General features: G+C 44.5%; 1 pseudogene; it reads left to right on the top strand.

The window, feature by feature from the left end:
- Positions 1–12962: 12962 nt before the first annotated feature.
- On the top strand, positions 12963–13952 carry LOC101093598 (annotated as a pseudogene).
- Positions 13953–20631: the final 6679 nt, after the last annotated feature.

The raw sequence follows: 20631 nt of genomic DNA, 5'->3' as shown, positions 1-20631 counted from the left end.
TTTTTGGGACAGAGAGAGACAGAGCATGAACGGGGGAGGGGCAGAGAGAGAGGAAGACACAGAATCGGAGACAGGCTCCAGGCTCTGAGCCATCAGCCCAGAGCCCGACGCGGGGCTCGAACTCACGGACCGCGAGATCATGACCTGGCTGAAGTCGGACGCCTAACCGACTGCGCCACCCAGGCGCCCCCCTATTTTTCTTATTAATCACCCAGCTTTGAGACCTCAGCCGCTGCCCGCCCTTCCTCTCCCCGTCACCACGTACTGTTCAGTCTCTCCCACTCCGCCCCCATTACTGCCCGCCTTCCCCTTCATACTCCCACCGCTCTAGTTTTGGTGCTCGGTCCTCTCTTCTGGACACTGCACCACTTTCCGGGCCCATCACCCCGTGTTGGCCTACCTCTCACACACCCCTTGTCCATCTTGCACGCATCAGAAGTTCACCTTCTGAACCCCCCTGCTCAGGAATCTCCAGTGGCCCAGTTGCCTACAGCAAGGATGTGTCCTGTGCTTTGATCACAGTTTGTCACCATCCAAGCTTCCGGGGAAATAAAACGGTGAGTCGACCTAATCCGACAGTTGAAGACCTTCTCCAGGCCCCAACCCATGTTACAGCCTTAACTGTCAACCGAAGTGCTACACAAATGTACTTAGCTCTTTGGAGGCTTCAAAACAGGTCAGGTGACAAATCCTTGCCTCTGCCATCCCTTTGCTTAATTAAGACCCCTCCGTATCCGTTTTGGTTCTTTGCCGCGAATGGTAAAAACCAGCGTGGCTTTACTTACACGATGGAGGACATTTGTTACGAGGTTGTTAAAGGTGCATTTTTATAAGAAGGTGGTAGCAGTGGCATAATTTTCCATTTTCCACAAAGGCCGCCATAAAAACACAGCACGTAGGACAGCAAAACCCACGAACGATGTATACAGCCAAAGTAGTTGATGACGTCCCCCCACAAGCCTCCAAATCTGACAGAAACGGGAGCTGCATAATAGCATCTGCGCAGAAGAAAACGGGGAAGAAATGGGGCATCTGATGGATCGAAGAACTCCAAGATAACCATCAAGCGCTTGGAAACTCTGCCAGCCAGTGTTGGAGCCGTGGCTGACACTCACATGGGCTTGCACACTCCAACAGCACATGCAGGGAATCTTCTATAAACCGAGGGCTACCACAGACTGGGCCCTCAGAAGTTCCTTTTTCCCACTGAAAGAAACCAGAGCTTTGTGAAGAAATGGCAGAGTCCATGTTTGTGACAGGAAATGTATAAGATGAACCAGAAAATGTCACACCAGAGAAGTTCTGAAAATCTAAGCGATGAAGTTTTAGGGTGGTGAGGGGTGGGGGGGTTAGTTCCGGAGCCGATGGCCAAGAAAGAATTCTTGAAGATGTCTTTGGTGCAAAAAGGTGATTTTTATTAAAGCACGGGGACCAGACCCGTGGGCAGGAATTGCTACACTGCGGTTGTGACAGGTCACTCATTACATACCCTCGGGTTGGGCGGGGGTCAGGGATGGAGTAACTCTCTAAAGTATTTTGGAAGCAAGGTTTCCAGGACCTAGAGGGGTGAGCTGTGGTAAGAAAACGCCATTTATTACCATTTAGCAAAACCTCAGTCATGAGACCCTTCAGGTGTATATCGGGGCCATAAGCTTGGAGTATGACTGCCAACATATATCTTGGGGCAGTTGAGATAACAGAAGTTTACAAAGGAATTTTTATATGTTAAGGTAGACTTGCAGGTTCCTGGGGGGGTGGGGGGTCAGGATAATGTTAAGCCAAGATTCTCTTTGGCCACTAGCAGTGTCATCATGCAGGCAGCTGAGCTCGTAGAAGGTGGTCACTCTGCCAGTTTCAAGGGCGTGTCAGTGGACTGTAGACAGCAAGGGAATTTAATGTTTCATTTGCCTTAGTTTCCCACATCATCGTGGCAAGCACTTACACCCCTTTCCTTTGTTCTTGGGTAGCCAGGAGTGTCCAGGGAATATCACACAGATCCCACCTGGGATGGGGGACGGGGTGGGGTTTGCTGTGAACTGCACTTGGTTCTCAGCCTGCCCCACGCTCCCTCATCATAAGGAGGTATGGCTTGGATGCCAGCTTGAAGAAGCCCACTCTGGCCAGAGAGAGGACATTTCAAACACATCAAATACTGTTAAATTTGTGTTTCCATAATGATGTGATACACATGTACATGCACACACGCCCCTAATTGGTCGCTACTGGAGGTTGCTTGGGAAACAGCTCTCTCCTCCCGACCACACCTCTCCCTGGTAAAGAAAACAATCAAGAATTTACCTTGATTTCCCCATGCAGACTGTATCACTGGGTGACTAAAAGAGTGAAGGGGCCAAAATAAGCCACTGTGGCCTAAAAATTATTTTGAACTTAAAAGTATCTGAGTTTCTGAAATCCCTTATCTGCCTAAAAACATAGCTTCCCAAAAGAACTCACTTGTCACTAAGGAGCAACTCAGCTTTTGGACAGATTTGTATCACATCCAAATACATCGTCACAGGACTATTTTACCCCCTGTCCTCCTAAGGGATCATTTATCTCTCCAAAAAGTCACTTAAGTGCCCCTTCTCCCCCTCCCCCCATAAGAAGTCATTTGTCCCCTTAGAAGTGCCTCTCTGCCCTTCTCTATCCTCCATTAAAGTGGTATATAAACCCCAAATTCTAAGAGACACATTCTTCCGTGAACGCACAGATACATAGTGAATAAAAATCTGCTTTTCTCTTGCTGATGTGTCTTTTGGTTGAGTTTGCAAGTTTCCAAACAACTGCCCCTAGGAGGACAGAGAACATTTTTCTTCTCAATAAATAGTTAACAAGGTGAAGTTAGTCTACAGAGAAGTATTCCACCAAAGAAGAGAGAAGAAACAGAATTTTACTCTTTTGAAACTGCTAATCAATTAATGGACCCAGGAATGACTAATGGCTAACATCACAAAGGGAGATTCAACAAAACAGAGACAGCCAGACATGTACTTCTGACCATTAACAGAGTGCTTCCTGTGATGAGGCCATACCAAAAAATCTCAAGCCTCAGATCAGACCTTTGGTTTGGATGCAACTGCCAGTTTCTAGGAAATCTGAGGACGGAGGAACACGCTGAACTGCATCAATCAACAAAATCCAGACCGGTAAATTTTACAAGACAACTGATCCAGTCTCTTCAAACCATTAAATTTCAGTGGGGGCAGAGAGAGAGAGAGAGAGAGAGATTCTAAATGAATCAAAGACTGAAAGGGGAAAAGAAAAGGCAAAACTAAACTATAAGGTGTTTAGGGAACCACAGAGGTTATATACTATAAAGAAAATTAATGAAATGATTACTCTAAAAGTCAGGACAGGGATATTCTTAGCAGGGAGCGAGGAGTTATAAGTGAGTTTCGGGGACAGCAAAATCTTCTGGCCTGGGTGTTTACAAGGGTGTTTGCCTTGTAACAATTCACTAACCCATGCATATGTTTTCTGGTGTTTTAAAGTGTATATTATATTTAATCATAAAGCCTCTGTGTGGGTTTAAACTTACAGTGGGTAGCCCCCAATCTCTGGGACCACACAAGCAACTTCAGAGGCTGTGCAGCCCAGTCCCCTGCTCAAAATCAGGCTGAGCAGAATTGGTCTGCTAAGGTCTGACAGTTCCTGCTGCTGCACGTCGTGCCCCAGGAATTGTCACCGCTGCCTCTGCCACCACTGCCAGAATCCTGGCTAAGGTCAATACCGTGCAGCCTCCACTCCTTTCAGTGGCTCTTGCTGCAAAGTCTGAGATGGTTAAGTTGGTTGGTGAAGCCCAAAGTGCACACTTGTGCCCCCCGATGCTTGGGAAGTGGGGGAAAAGGCATCTCTTGATTTTAGCTTCAGTAGTGTGGGGGTGGGGGGGTTTCAGGTGCTGGGTAGAGTGACAAATGTCCCCCACATCAGTGATGTTCACACCTTACTCTGCATTAGAATCACCTGGGAAGTGCTTTTATTTTTTTTTTTTAATGCTTATTTTTTAGAGAGAGAGGCAGAGTGCCAGTGGGGGAAGAGCAGACAGAGAGGGAGACAGAGTCTGAAGCAGGCTCCAGGCTCCGAGCTGTCAGCACAGAGCCCAAGGCCGAGCTCAAACTCACAAACTGCGAGAGCGTGACCTGAGCCGAAGTCGGACGCTTAACTGACTGGGCCACCCAGGTGCCCCTGGGAAGTGCTTTTAAAAATACCAAATGCCAGGGTCGCCTGGGTGGCGCAGTCGGTTAAGCGTCCGACTTCAGCCAGGTCACGATCTCGCGGTCCGTGAGTTCGAGCCCCGCGTCCAGCTCTGGGCTGATGGCTCGGAGCCTGGAGCCTGTTTCCGATTCTGTGTCTCCCTCTTTCTCTGCCCCTCCCCCGTTCATGCTCTGTCTCTCTCTGTCCCAAAAATAAATAAACGTTGAAAAAAAAAAAATACCAATGCCAAAGTCACACCCTAGCCCAATTAACACAGTATCTCTCAGGTGAGACTGGAGTGTTAGTGGTTTTTTTGTTCAAGAACCAGTGCCTCCAGCCTTGCTGTTCGTTCAGGTAGGCCACACCGGAATCACCTGGGAGCCTGGGAGAAATGCCGAATCTCAGCACACACAGTCTTACTGAGTTACAATCTGCGTCTAAACAAAAGCCCTAGGCGCAGCAGATCCCAATTTGAGAAGGGTTGACTTCCACTGTTCTTCCAGAGCCAGCCCAAATCCCACCAGCAAGGGCACCCGCTCCTGAACAGGGAAGGGGCTTCTGCTTCTCCGTATTGAGAGGAGCCCTTGTGACCTACCTTCCCCCGGGGCAGACTTCCTTGGTTGCAGTTCACTGTCTCCTGTTGGCTCATCTCATTACCAGACTGTAAACTCTGCAGGGCGGGGACCCTGTCTTGTCCCCTTCGTGTCTTCCCAACACTTCACACACTGTGGCAAGAGCTCAGGACGTGGGGTAAGTGAACCAGCGACTTTTACTTCTGTTTCTTTCAGGCCACCTCATTCCGCAGGGACTGCACTGGCCTCCTCGTTCCTACGGCCACTTTCATGCACTCACATTTGTATTACAATTTGAAGGCAACTCTGAATATGACTTTAAGAGAATTTTAAAATTCAAGCCTAGGGTCTGTTCCAAATGACCACCTCCGGATATAGGACAGATTGGTTGATTCCTGTGGATCTCCATTCCCTTGTCTCTAAAAGCGGGTGGACCAGAAAGTAATCTGAGACTGCTTCCCGCAGAAATATCCTAGATTGCTGATTCCCTTCTGCTGGATTTAACCAAGATTCACAGTACTTTTAACTCTTGCGGGTTGGCTGGGGTAGTGTGGAGAAACTAGAAATTAAATGTAGAGTCACCGCGCCACCTTGTGACCATTTCTGGGAACTGCATGTCTCCATTGTGTCCATGAGAAATTTTCCCAGAGCCCATCAGTGTGAGATCCCGTCTTGTCGAATTTATGGTAAACATAGCCACACAAAATTAAGTGGGAGATGCAGACTTCCAGTTATGGAATAAATAAGTCATGGGAATGAAAGGTACAGCTTAGGGAATATAGTCAATGATATTGTAACAGTGTCGCATGGTGACAGATGGGAGCTACACACCCGTGGTGAGCACAGCATAAGTATAGGCTTCTCAAATCACCATGTTGTGCACCTGAAACTAATGTAACACTTTGTGTCATTTGTACCCAAATTTAGAAAATATATTCAAGGGCAAGTGACATCTGTGAGGATTAAAAGTTTTATTTATGCAAATATTGAACTAAGTCTTCTAAAAATGAGAGATGGGGAACAGAGCTAAAATGTCCTAGAGCAGAAGTTACAACCTCAATGTTTTCAGAGAAGAATGCCAAAAAAGAGTGAGATTTGCCCTGAATCCCCAGTTCCAGGATTTAGGAGCACCGGGTACCATTGAGATGTCAGGCACGTGGCCATAGATGGAACGGGACAGGTAGAGAGTCTGTATAAGAAATAACGGGGGGCATCTGGCTGGCTTGGTCGGTAGCACGTGCGACCCTTGACCTCGGGATTCTGAGTTCGAGTCCCATGTTGGGCGCAGAGATTAAAAGAATAAAATATATGTATTTTTTCATGTTTGTTTATTTTTGACAGAGTGAGAGCCAGCAGGGGAGGGGCGGAGAGAGAGGGGGACAGAGCAGGCTCTGTGCTGACAGCAGAGAGCCCGATGCGGGGCTTGAACTCCCAAATGACCTGAGCCAAAGTCAGAAGCTCGACTGACTGAGCCACCTAGGTGGCCCCCCCCCCATAAAATCTTTTTTTTTAAAAAGGAATAATGGGGTCCCCAGGTGTCCCTGATCATCCCTTGCAGCCGAGAGTTGCAGGTTTTTATCTTGAAGGTTTATTATCTGCAGAAATGGAGTGACAGAGGTTCTGGACTCAAGGGCACCAGGCATAGGGAAAGGTGGGGATGAGGTGCAGGGTCAAAAGCAGGGCAGTAAACAGCTGCATCTTGAATGATGGGCTCCTCAGACTCTTGCCTTCTCGCCTCCATTCCCCCAGAATTTGGGGGTGTCCAGGCAGAAGATGAGAAGATCTGCTCTGGGAAACCTGGCGCGAGAGAATACTGTCGCTTGGAGTTATACCACATAAAAGGCCAGCTCGCTGTGGCTTATGCTGTGCTGAAGGTTTCCAGTCACCTAGTCGGACATACGTGAAGTTTTCAATCTACCTGAAACATATATGAAATCGCTCAAGCATACAGAGAAGTATAGAAAAACGAATAAAAATCCACGTACCCGATACCCAGACTTAACCGATACTTGCATTGAATCAGATATTCAGTTCTTCGTGGTGACATAAAAGAGAATAAAACAACCAACAGAGAGACAGAAAAAGGAAACAAAACAACAAAAAACCTGGAGAAAACCAAAGAAAAACCTCAAATGCACTTTAATGAATATCCTTGGATACAACATGATGTTGAATTCATAAAGCAACTGTAGGATGCTGGGGCGCCTGGCTGACTCAGTCTGTAGAGTGCGTGACTCTTGATCTCAGGGTTGTAAGATCCCTGTGTTGGGGGTAGAGGTTACTTAAATAAATAAATAAGAATAGGATGCTATATTTTAAATGTTTATTTATTTTGAAAGAAAGAACAAGCGGGGAAGGGGCAGAGAGAGAGGGAGAGAGAATCCCAAGTAGGCTCCACCCTGCCAGCACAGAGCCCTACTCCTCTTCGGGGCTTGAACAACCAACCTACCTGTGCCGAAACCAAGAGTCAGATGCTTAACTGACTGAGCCACCCAGGTGCTTCAGGATGCTATTTTAAAACAAAACAAAACAAAACAAAAACAATGAGAGAGAATTCACAAAAATAAAAATGGTCAACTGAAATAAAAGATTCAAGAGAAGAATTAGAAGGTGAAAATGAGGGAAATCTCCCAGAAAGTAAAACACACAAACTAGCAAAAGATGGGGGAGGGGGTGGAGAGGGAAATGGAGACATGGAGACAGAAAAGTGGAAGAAATGGTAAGGAATTCAGAGGGCGAATCCAAAGGCCACAATCGGATTAATTGGAGGTCCAGAAAAAGAAAATAGGAAAACAGAAGGACGGTGATCATTGGAGAGAGAATGCAAGAAAACTGCCCCAAACTGAGAGATACTAGTCTCCAGATTGAAAGGGCCTGGCACAGAACGAAAAACTACCTGCACCAAGGAACGTCATCATGGCATTTCAGAACCGCAAGGATAAAAGAAAAGATTAAGAAAAAATAAAAAGTATTGGGGGGGGGGGAATACAAAGGATCAAGAACCTGAATGATATACATTGTCCTAAAGTAATGCAGGCAGTATCTTCAAAATTCTGAACGAAAGGGATGTTCTGTGTAGAATTCTGTACTTACTCAATTTACTGTCAAATACAAAATGACATACTCAGATATAGAAAGAGGTAAATTTTTCCTTCCCTTGCTCACCTCAGGAATCTATTACAGGACATTCTTGCAAAATGAAAAAGTGCCCCAAGAAAGAGGGAGCCCCGAGTCCCAGGAAGCCAGCCCTGGACGGCTGTGCAGCTGGCCCAGGAAGCAAGCCGCCTCCAGTGGACCCGGAGGACGTGGTCTCCAGAACAAGCAGGAGGAATCATACTAGTGCATTGTAAGAACTGTAAGTGTGTAGCCAAATTCTCAAGAAAGCAAGCACAATCTGAGGGACAGATAGGTCATCTAGAGATCTGGTTGTGGTGCTTTAATTTACAGACGCCGAGAGATGCCGCTGGACATACTCATGGGCACACAGCTGGTGGGACCTGAGCTGCAGGGGGGCCCAGGTCGCTCTTCTCTTCCCCATCAAGGCCATTTCCACTTTGTCCTGGCGCCTCTACTCTTACTGGGGAACGAGCAGGATGAAGCGCAGGCTTGTGGTGACCTGAAACCTTCCCGTCAGGGCTGTGATAAATCCTCACACGCAGTAAGAGGCAGAAAGCAGGGGTGCAAAACTCCAGCCCCTGGAACCTCCCTTTTTAAACTGGCCGCCACAATTAGAGAGGAAGCCGTTACTCTGGGCAAATTCTCAGCGTTGACAAAAATGGACTGGATAACTCAGAGGGAAAATGTTTTCTAGAGAAATGGCTCCAAACCACCTAGAACAGGGGGAATCTCTTCTAAGGGCACAATATTGCACACAAGGGCAGGAAGACCACAAATTGAAACATGCTGAAATATCTCTAATACTTAGCAAAAAATACAAGCCCTCTCCTTGGGATGCCCGGCTCCAACAGCCATTTCTCTGCTCTGCTTTATGCCAAATTCTCTGAAAGCGCCGTGTGTACTGGTCCCCAAGCCTTCTAGAGCATTCCCTCAGGGCTCCTTCCCCTCCACTCCAGCCAGAGAGCTCCTGCCAAGGTCAGAGTGGCCGCTCACTCTTGAGATGTTGCCTCAATCTCTCCTTCCTGAAACACTTGCTTCACCTGGCTTCCAGAACCCTGCTCTCCATTCCCTCCCCTTCCCCCTCAGTCTTGCTGGTGTCTTCCTCTTGACCTCCAAGTGTCAGAGTGTCTCAGAACTCAGTTCTCAGAGCACTTGTCTCCCCTTTATCTGCACTCATGCCCCAGGGAATGCCATCAAACTCCTGGCTTCAGACATCATGTTTGTCCTTTTATTTTTAAAGTTTATTTATGTATTTTGAGAAAGAGAGAGAGAGAGAGAGAGAGATAGCCAGCAGGGGAGGAGCAGAGAGAAAGGGAGAAAGAGAATCCCAAGCAGGCTCCACACTGTCAGCACAGAACCCCACGAGGGGCTCGAACTCATGAACTGTGAGATCATGACCTGAGCTGAAGTCAGATGTTCAACCGACTGAGCCTCCCAGGCGCCCCTGCCAGCCACCTTTTATAATCTGATTTCAACTAATCCTGACTTAGGATATACACTCCTTGCATCATTGTCCCCATTTGGCACATAAATAAATGCAAGCTCAGCAAAGTTACGTAATTTTCCAAGGTCACACAGCAGGGAGAAAAACTTTGGTTCAGTCCCAGGCGGGTCTGACTCACAGAAGTCTATGCCCTCATGAAGCGCTATTTTCACTCCTTGATATTTATAGTAAAAATAAAGCAGTACTGGGGACCTGGGTGGCTCAGTCCATGGAGCGTGTGGCTCTTGATATCAGGTCGTGGGTTTGAGACCCATGATGGGTATAGAGATTACTTAAAAATAAAGTCTTAAAAAAAATGAAGCAGTACTTTAGGAAATGATATAAAAAGTATATACGCTACGATATCAAAATGGGACTTTGCATCACACAGAGGTGTAGGTATACAATTGATTAGCGTTTGCAATTCCCTTTTTCAGAACCGATTGTCTTTATTAATATTTAATTTCCCAGAATACTGTAATAATAAGAATTCACATTAAAAAAACAATAGATTCGTGTCATTTCCAAAATAGCACTACATTAAACAAGTATCAATACATTTAAAAAGATTGAAATCACCAAAAGCCCCTTCTGTCATGAAAATTACAATGAGATACCACTTCACACCCGTTAGGATGGCCGTAACAAAAACAAACAAACAAAACCAACCAAAAACCCCACCGAGAAGACAAGTGTTGCTTAAGATGTGGAGGACCTGGAACCCAGGTACCTGGCTAGTGGGAACGTAAAATGGTGCAGCCACCGTGGAAAACAGTTTGGTGGCTCCTTGAGAAATGAAACATAGACCTACCAGATGACTCAGCAATTCCACTCCTAAGTCTGTAACCAAAAGAAATGAAACAAACAAGAACCTGTTCCCAACCACTAAAGCAGCACTGCTCACAATAGCCAACAGGAAGAAAGTACCCAAATGTCCGTCAGTTGGTGAGTGGATAAACAGAATGTGGTCTGTGTATACATTGGGTTATTTTTCAGCCTCAAAAAGGAACGAAGTACTGATTTATGCTACAAAAGGGATGAAATCTAGAAGACATTGTGGTTAAGTGAATGAAGCCGGACACAGAAGACCACGTGTGGTGTAGGAGTCATTTATATGATACATTCAGAATAGAACAATCCTAGGGGCGCCTGGTGGCTCAGTGGGTTAAGCATCTGCCTCTTGATTTGGGCTCAGGTCATGAGCTCGTGGTTGATGATATCGAGCCCGCGTCTGGCTCCGTGCTGACAACAGAGCCTGCCGGGATTCTCTCTCCCTCTCTCTCTGCCCCCTGCCCCCCACCCTCAAAATAAATATTAAAAAAAAAAAAGAAAGAAAAATCCCAGAGACAGAAAGTAGATTAGTGGTTGCCAGGGCTGGGGAAGAGAGGGCCTGGGGAGGGACTGCTTAGTGGGTGTGGAGTTTCCTCTTAGGGCGATGAAAACATTCCGGAACTAGATAGCAGTGATGGGCACACAATGTTGTGAATGTACTAAATGCCACCGAATTGTACACTTTAAAATGGTAAATTTTAGGGGCGCCCTGGGTGGCTCAGTTGGTCTTGATTTTGGCTCAGGTCATGATCTCATGGTTCGTGGGTTCAAGCCCTGTGTCGGGCTCCGTGCTGACATTGCGGAGTCTGCTTGGGATTCTCTCTCTCTCCCTCTCTCTCTGTCCCTCCCTGCTCCCCACTCCTTCTCAAAAATACATAAGTAAACATAAAAAAAAATTAAAATGGTAAACTTTATGTTGTGTTACCACAAGTTTTTTTGTTACCATAGTTTTCAACAATAGCATTATATCGTTTTTCATTTTATCAGTGGTTCAGTAGTAAATTAAATGCTTTTCTTCAATAGAATTCCACTTAGAACACAAATAAGTTGAAATATATAATTTGCTAAAAACTTTGAAATTCTCATGTAACTGCCAGTGATTTCACAGTGAGTTTGGAGTTTCTGCCTTGATTGGGTATTTACTTGTGAGGCCAGGATATCTACTTGTGACATGAGGATCGATCCAACTTACCAGGAGGGCTGTCCAGTCACTGTGTAGGTGACTGGGTAGGAGCTCAAGTTCTGGAAACTCCTTGGCTTGACTAGATCAGTTGCCGGGCCTCTCAGTTGCCGCCTTCCACCCCTGCTGCCAGGTGGCTGGAATCCTTGTTGTAAACAGCTGCAAAGCAGTGTCAGGGTAAATTTGTGGTTGATTTTCCTGGTTATGAAAGTATCAGCCATGTTGTACTTTTTTTTGTGATGGGAATAATTCCATTTCCCGAGGAAAAGGGGAAGCTGCCCTTTTCCTGTTCTGATTCAGATGTAGGCCCATATGTTAGTTCCTAGGATTTGTTGCCTTCTTCAAAATGTCAGATTTAAATCTGGAGAAGGAAGCTAACACTCTTTGGTAACCGTGAATATTGTCCACGCTCTATCCACTGCTCAGATTGGTAGAACAGAAGTTTGTAATTTTACTGAAGTCCAATTTCTCTTCCATGAATTTTTTCTTTCATGAATCGTGCTTTCGATGTCGTATCTAAAAAGTCATCGCCCACCCCAAGTCACTTACGTTTTCTCCTGTGTTAACTTCTATGAAATCTATAGTTTCGTATTGTGCATTTGGATCTAGAATCCATTTTGAATTAAATTTTGTGAAGGGTGTAAGGTCTGTGTCTAGATTCTTTCTGTATTTTTTTTACAATTTATTTTTAAAGTAATTTCTATACCCAACTGGGGCTCAAACCTACAACCCTGAGATCAAGAATCACGCGCTGCATGGTCTGAGCCAGCCAAGAGCCTCTAGATTTTTTTTTTTTTTTTTTTTTTTGTGTGTGTGTGTGGATGTCCTGTTGGTCCAGCAGCATTTGTTGAAAAGACTATTCTTTCGTTTGCCATTGAATGCCTTTGCTCTTTTGTCAAAGATCAGCTGAGTATATTTGTATGGGTCTATTTCTGGCTCTCTATTCTCTTCCATCGATCTAATTGTCTCATTGCTCAGATGGGAATTTCATTGGAATTATTGGACGGTCCGTCTCAGCAGACAAAGGCAAAGCTGTTAGATGCTCAGCTAATTCACCGACTTGATTCACGCAAAAGATGTTGGACAGTTTCTACAGTTTTGCTTCATCATTTGCTGTCGCTTGGGCCCAGATGCCACGAAGTCCATCCGAAATGTTTATTCAGGCAAATGTGGTTCTGAACAGTATGAACGACACCCGGCGCAGAATCTCTCTTTTAGAAAACAATTTGAGGGGCGCCTGGGTGGCGCAGTCGGTTAAGCGTCCGACTTCAGCCAGGTCACGATCTCGCGGTCCGTGAGTTCGAGCCCCGCGTCAGGCTCCAGGCTCAGAGCCTGGAGCCTGTTTCCGATTCTGTGTCTCCCTCTCTCTCTGCCCCTCCCCCGTTCATGCTCTGTCTCTCTCTGTCCCAAAAATAAATAAAAAACGTTGAAAAAAAAAATTTAAGAAAACAATTTGAATGAAGTCATTCTTAAAGGATTCTGAAACTTGTCATATTGTGAAAATAAAAATATTTAAAAGCAAGACAGAAAAAGGATAATGAAACATCAGATTTAAAAACGTCTTAGTGGGGGGGGGGCGCCTGGCTGGCTCACTGGGCAGAGGTTGCAATGGGATGGGGGGCGGCGGGGGGTGGGTTCTGAATTCAAGCTGCACCTTGGGCATAGAGCTTACTTAAAAACAAAAAGAAAAGTCAGGCACCTGGGTGGCTCAGTCAGAATGCCAGATCTAGATTTAAGCTCAGGTCATGACTGTAGGGTCATGGGATCGAGCCCCCACGTGGAGTCTGCTTAAGATTCTCTTTCTTCTGCCTGCACTTGCTGGTCTGACGGCCAAGGGTGGGCACAGGTCCTTGAAGGCCCACAGCTGCAGACCAGACAAAAAGAAACCTTGGGGCCCCTGGAGTGTGGGCTGTCGGGCGTTGGGTTGGCTTTTCGTGCGTGGTCTTGAGGCTCCTCTGCTGTTCAAGGGAGCGCGATGACGTCGAAGCGGCCACCCACACTGGTCAAACCAGGGCCAGTTAAAGTGTTCAGATCTCTGCATACGTTTGAACCCAGAGCTGCAGATGAACTGTACTTTGAGGAGGGGCGTATTGTCTACACGACTGACCTGAGAGGTACCAGCTGGTGGAAAGGCACCTCCAAAGGCAGGACCGGATTAATCCCAGGCAACTGTGTGGCCAAGCGGGCAGAATCCATCGCACGAGGCTGCAAACAGAGACGATTTGCGCTGGTTGAGAGAGCGTTTGGACAACCGGGTCGGTGTTAACGGCTCAGACAAAGCCAGAAGCACTACTCTATACCGGGCCTGCCACGGGGGCCACACAGATACAGTGGGAATGCTGTTCATTCAGCCAAACATTGAACTGAACCAACAGAACAAGTTGGGAGACACAGCTTTGCAGGCCGCAGCCTGGAGGGGTCATGCAGATATTGTCCAAGAACAGACTTCAGAAACGATGAGAAGGAGCTGGCCCTGGACCCGGCCACTAATACTGCCTTTGCCTCTGTGCCGAAAAAGACCAGGGGAGCAGATGCTGAAGAGACTCATTAATATGGAGAACAAACTGAGGGTTACTGAGGGGGTTGTGGGAGCGGGGGATGGGCTAAATGGGTCAGGGGCACTAAGGAATCTACTCCTGAAACCGTTGTTGCAATATATGCTAACTAATTTGGATGTAAATTTTAAAAAAATAAAAATAAATAAAACAAGTTAAAATTTAAAAAAAAAATGAACCAAAAGACAACAGAAAATCATCGGCTATTCTGAGAAAAATAGACATTTTAAGAAACTGCTAAAAAAAAAAAAAAGATTCTCTCCCTCTCTCTCTGCCCTCTCCCCCCAACTCTCTATCTCTCTGTCTAAACAAACAAACAAACAAATAAATAGTTTTGTAAAAAAAACTTTTAGTGAGGGCGCCTGGGTGGCTCAGTCAGCTAAGCGTCTAACTTCGGCTCAAGTCATGATCTCATGTTTCATGAGTTCGAGCCCTGAGTCAGGCTCTGTGCTGACAGCTCAGAGCCTGGAGCCTGCTTCGGATTATGTGTGTCTCTCTCTCTGTCCCACCGCTTCTCATGCTCTGTCTCTCTCTGTCTCAAAGATAAACATTAAAAAAAAAAAAAAAACAAGTCTTAGTAAAAGTGAAGTTTAATTGGAAGAAATTTTACAAAATAAAAAATAGGGATTAAGGAAAGTAATGAAACGTATTGATCACTTAGGACTTTCTTAAGCTTAAAATGCTATTTAGAGTCAAAATGTTTTGTTTAGGATAAACATGTATTATTTATTTTTGTAAAAAAAAATTTATGTTTATTTACTTTTGAGAGACACAGAGTGCAAGCTGGGGAGAGGCAGAGAGAGGGAAACACAGAATCCGAAGCAGGCTCCAGGCTCCGAGCTGTCAGCACAGAGCCCAATGCCTGGCTTGAACTCACAAACTGTGAGATCACGATCTGAGCCGAAGTTGGACGCTTAACCCCACTGAGCCACCCAGGTGCCCCTAAACATGTATTATTTAGTTAAAAATAATAACTAAACGAAAATGAATAAAGAAACATATTCATTTAAAAAATACACAACTTATAAGAGGCATAGTATGATTTACTGTGTTCGGCACTATTGACCCCAAACTTAAAATTCTAGCTTCCTGAGGTAAATATTTCATGAGTTATTTATTTTTAGGAAGGAGCATTTCAGAGACAGCCTATAGATAAGGATTAGGTTTCAATTCCTCTTTCTCCTTACAATAGTCTCTTTTTTATGATAAACCATAAACACACAAAAGAAAAAAAGCCCCTTGATGGGTTCCTTTCCATGTTTTCTTTTGCAATAACAAGCCACGTTCAGTAAATTGCCAGTCAATCAAATTGTGGTTCTTTTATATCTTGCTGTGTTCTAAGTAATTTCCTAATTCACACCACAGAAATAAGAAGGAAAGTCTTCAGTGAACTCTTCTTAACTGTAGAGGATGAATAAAAGTGAAACTACCACAGTGTTATATCCTGACTTGAATGAGGACTGAAAGTCAACAAATTAAACTCAGTTTTTAAGTGTCCTTACGAATGGCTCAGCTAAACTTTTTAAGATTATTTATTTATCTATTTTAAGTTGTATTTTTTTTTTAATTTTTTTTTCAACGTTTATTTATTTTTGGGACAGAGAGAGACAGAGCATGAACGGGGGAGGGGCAGAGAGAGAGGGAGACACAGAATCGGAAACAGGCTCCAGGCTCTGAGCCATCAGCCCAGAGCCCGACGCGGGGCTCGAACTCACGGACCGCGAGATCGTGACCTGGCTGAAGTCCGACGCTTAACCGACTGCGCCACCCAGGCGCCCCAAGTTGTATTTATTTAAGAAATCTCTACACCCAATGCGGGGCTCAAACTCACAACCCCCAGATCAAGAGTCCCCCACAACTCCGATGTGGCTCAGCTTTTTTTTTTTTTTAAGTGTATATATTTATTTTGAGAGAGACAGAGACAGCGCGAGTGAGGGAAGGGTAGAGAGAACCCCAAGCAGGCTTCACACCCCCAACGCGGAGCCTGACGTGGGGCTTGAACCCATGAAACCGTGAGATCATGACCTGAGCCAAAATCAAGAGGCGAACACCTAACCGATTGAGCCACCCAGGCGCCCCTTACTCAGCTTTTTGTAAGAACATGTGGTGACAGTACCCACATGGCACTCCAATCATGAGCAGTAAGAAAGACTTTGAGACTGTTCTTTGGTCTATGCAGCCTGCCAGCAGAGAGGGCAGTGATTATTATGGTGTTGCATCCACAGAGATAAGCAGCAGGTGGGCAGGATTGTGGACACTTTTCCCTCAGATGACAACACAAGCTTCTTGTTGTCATCTCTGATGAGCATCTCTCCTCTGGACTCAAGATAGTACTGCCCTAGAGTACCATCCACGGATCACTAACAGGAAGCAGCACTTCTTGAATAAATGGCTGAGTCCATTCTTAGGTGAGGCAGGGAATGCGCGGAATGACCCTGGAACGTCCTGTTGCTCCAGAAAGTAAGAAAAGTTCCAAAGAATTATGGGACCATGACAGTGGAGCCCAGGAACTAGCTGAAAGACGCTCCCACTGGTCAAATAGGCTTCAGTGTGAGCATCACAATAAATGAAGAATTTAGAAGAATTCGTGAATTGTTAATAAGTAAAGGGAGGGTGGAGGGCAAGGTCCTCTTACCATAGAGTGCCAACTGATTCATGAGGAAATGATATAGTTAGGAAATCAGCATGTGGCAACCATCACAGAGGTAGCTGGCTGAGGAACCAGCAATGGATGCTATCATGGGATGTGAGAGTGTACTGGAAACAGCATGCCGACTCAGTCAACATTTTCCCACCAATTCTTCATTAATCACAAAGGGGAAAAAGGTGCCTTTGCAGTGGGGACACCCAGCAGACACCGCCTTAACCAAGTGATCCGAGTTAATATCATGAAAAATGGGACAAACTGACATCACCTGTCTCCTGATGCAACGTGCTGAGTATTCCTGACAGTGATGCATCAGCCCAGACTGATCATTCTGCAGAGCAAAGGGTCTGTATTCTTGGAGATGGTCAGTTTCATAGAAGTTCGACAAAGGCTGAGAAACTGTTCTAGATTAGAGACATAACAACGAATTACATACAATGCATGAGCCTAGATCTTAATCTTGAAAAAAAAAACTCTATGAAGTATAAAGGTCAATATTGGATAATAAAAATTAGATATGAACTGAATATTATGTATTAAGATTAAATTTCCTGAATTTAGTAATTGAATTCTAGCTGTGTAAGAGAATGTTCTAGTTCTTGGGAAACACACGCTGGGCAAAGCAGCATGATGTCTAGAACTTGCTTTCAAATGGTTCAGAAAAAAGAAAGAATAATAGGTATACGTGGTGAATATGGGACTTTGTGGTAATATTCTTGCAACTTTCCTATTGGTTTAACTTTAAAAAAAAAGGCTTAATTGAAAATTAAGTTGGGATACATCGTCTACTTCGGTGATGGTTGAGTAAGATCCTGCCAGAGCAACTTTACACAGGAAAGAAAAAAAAAAGAGAAACTCTGGATTTAACACACACACACACACACACACACACACACACACACACACACACACACAGCTAAATTAAACCCCTAGGGAGTGGACTGTAAATACCAAACAAAAGTAAAAGGATATTTTTAAAGGCTGAAAAAAAAAAAAGTGTGTCAACTCAAAATTCTATATCCAGCAAAAACGTCTTTCAAGAATAAAGGTAAAATAGACATTCTTAGATAAAAGATAAGAGAATTCACAGATTTGCACACGACAATTGCTAAAGAAAGTCCTACAGGCTGAAGGGAAATAATACCAGGTGGAAACTTAGATCCTTAGGAGTAAAAGACCATCAGTGGGTAAGTGTGAATGTCTGTTATTTTCTTCTTAATTTCATTATATGTGTCACTCTTTTTAAAATCTTTTTAATTTTTAAAAAAATTGTTCATGTTTTTATTTATTTTTGAAGGAGAGAGACAGAGCATGAGTGGGGGAGGAGCAGAGAGAGAGGGAGACATAGAATTTGAAGCAGGCTCCAGGCTCTAAGCTGTCAGCGCAGAGCTCGATGCGGGGCTCGCACTCACGAACTGTGAGATCATGACCTGAGCCAAAGTTGGACGCTTAACTGACTGAGCCACCCAGGCGCCCCTAAAAAATTTTTTTTAATGTTTATTTTTTTTTGAGAGAGACAGAGTGTGAGTGGGGGAAGGGCAGAGAGAGCCTGACATGGGGCTTGAACTCACGAACTATGAGATCATGACCTGAGCTGAAGTGGGATGCTAAACTGACTGAGCCACCCAGGCGCCCCTATATGTGTGACTCTTTAAAGTAAAAGCAACGACATTGTCTTGTGGGGTCAATAAGATGTATCTAGGAATCCATCTAGCACTATAATATATCGGAGAGGGGATAGATGGGTCTATATGTTACAAGTTTTCTACATTTAGTATGGAACAGTACTGGGTAAATGTAAGAATGAATAATGTAATCCCTAGAACACACACACACACACACACACACACACACACACACACACACAATGGAAAGAAGTATAGTTAAAAAGCCAGTAGAAAACTTAAAAAAAAAAATCTTTAAATAGAAAGAAAAAGAGTCAGGAAAGGAAGAACCGAGAACAAAAAATAGAGGGGACAAACAGAAACAAAATATTAGGACTAGAAGGGAACTGCCTCACCTGATAAGTCACCTACAAAAACTCTACAACTAACATCGTACTCAATGGTGAAAGACGAGAGACTTTCCTTCTAGGAAATCAGGAACAAGGCAAAGATGTCCACTTTCAGCTTTCTGATTCAACCCAGGACTAGAGGTCCTAGCTGGTGTAGTGAGACACAAAATAAAGGGCATACAGATTGGAGACAATCAAATAAAATTGTCTTTGTTTACATAGGCAAGCAATTATGTGCATAGAAAAATCCCAAGGAAACTACAAAAACAGAAATGAAAACTGGTAAGTAAATTTAAGGTTGAAGTTCGCTGTATACAAATCAACAGTGTCTATACAGTAGCAACGAACAATTGGAAAAATTGTCAGCCGACAGACATGTAAGGACACGGTCACAATTCTGAGTCTGTACAACGCGTAGCTAGAGTCACTCACTGGAATAGTTATATTATTTATTTATTTAAAAAGATTTTTTTTATTTTGGGGGTCCTGGGTGGCTCAGTCGGTTGAGCATCCGACTCTTGATTTTGGCTCAGGTCATGATCTCACGTTTGTTTCAAATAAACACTTTTTTTTTTTTTATTTTTAACTAATCTCTACACCCAAGGTGGGGCTCAAACTCATGACCCCAAGATCAAGAGTTGCATGTTTTACCAACTGAGCCAGCCAGATGCTCCATATTATTATTTAAATTTTTTTAATGTTTTATTTATTTTTGAGAGAGAGAGAGAGAGAGAGAGAGAGAGAGACAGAGCACGAGTCTCGGGGAGGGACAGAGAGAGAGGGAGACACAGAATCTGAAGCATGCTCCAGGCTCTGAGCTGCCAGCACAGAATCTGATGTGGGGCTTGAACCTACAAACTGTGAGATCATGACCTGAGCTGAAGTGGGATGCTTAATTGACTGAGCCACCCAGGTTGCCCCCCCTTTAAAAAATTTTATTCAATAATTAACTCATATACCCCTTTAAATGACGAATCACTAAATTTTATTCCTGAAATCATTATTACAATATATGTTTTGTAACTTGTATTTAAATGAGAAAAATAATTCATATACCCCATAAGGAGCGAGTTGGGGAGGGGCAGAGAGAGAGGGAGAGAGAGAATTTTAAGCAGATTTCACACTCATCGAGGAACCCAATGCGGGGTTCAGTCCTACAACCCCGGGATCATGACCTGACCGGAAATCAAGAGTCAGCGGCCCAGGCACCCCAGTTGTCTGATTCTTAATGTTGCAAAAGACAATCTGCAACAACCTGTAAACACAGGTTGAACAAAATGTTGGGGCTATATCCATGGAAATTACTGAGGGATTGTAAGTGAAACGAAAGGCAACTCCAAATAAAGCAAACGGTTATGTATGTTTAGTGCATGTAGTAAGTGCCTGAATTTGAAATAAAGAGGTAGTGAAAGAATTTTTCTTTTTTTCTCTGAAAGAATTTCTTTTATCAAAGAAACAGTTTGAGTGAGGACACTCCCTGGGTGTCCTATGAGGAGGGAAATTGGCTGCTATCCCCAGAACCCTCATGTGGTCCCGGTCCCCCCCATCGGAGGCCTTCCCCCACCCCAGAGGGCGCTGGCCCTGCTGCTGTGAGGTCCCGCTGCGCCCTCTGGTGGGCAACAAGATGCCTGCTTGGAGAATAGTCACCAGAATCTTCGAGGTGAGCAGGGCCTGGGATACCGTCAGGTCCTACTCCCTCATTTGTATGCAAAGTTTAAACTGGCTTCTAACAAAAAATGCCTCTTCACTGTATAAAACTTCGAATATTTTAAATTTAGAGAAACAATATCACTCCATGACCCAGACACAAACATTTTAACATTAGAGCATGTTCCCTTTGATTGTTTCTTTTCCTTATTTTCATCCATTCATGAAATGCTATCCTGGCTTTTTTTTACATTAACACTATACAATGAGAATTTCCCCAAATCATTGCAATTCTTTTGTAAGCATCCTTTCTAATGGGTGCGTGGCCTTAGACATGCCTAATGACAGTACAGCTGCCCAGTCCGGATACAAATGAGGAGACACAAATCAT

The sequence above is a fragment of the Felis catus genome, chromosome A3, assembly GCF_018350175.1.
Source record: "Felis catus isolate Fca126 chromosome A3, F.catus_Fca126_mat1.0, whole genome shotgun sequence".
NCBI classification, from domain to species: domain Eukaryota; kingdom Metazoa; phylum Chordata; class Mammalia; order Carnivora; family Felidae; genus Felis; species Felis catus.
Note: the sequence above shows the minus strand (reverse complement) of the source record. Positions and strands in the feature narration are given on the sequence as shown.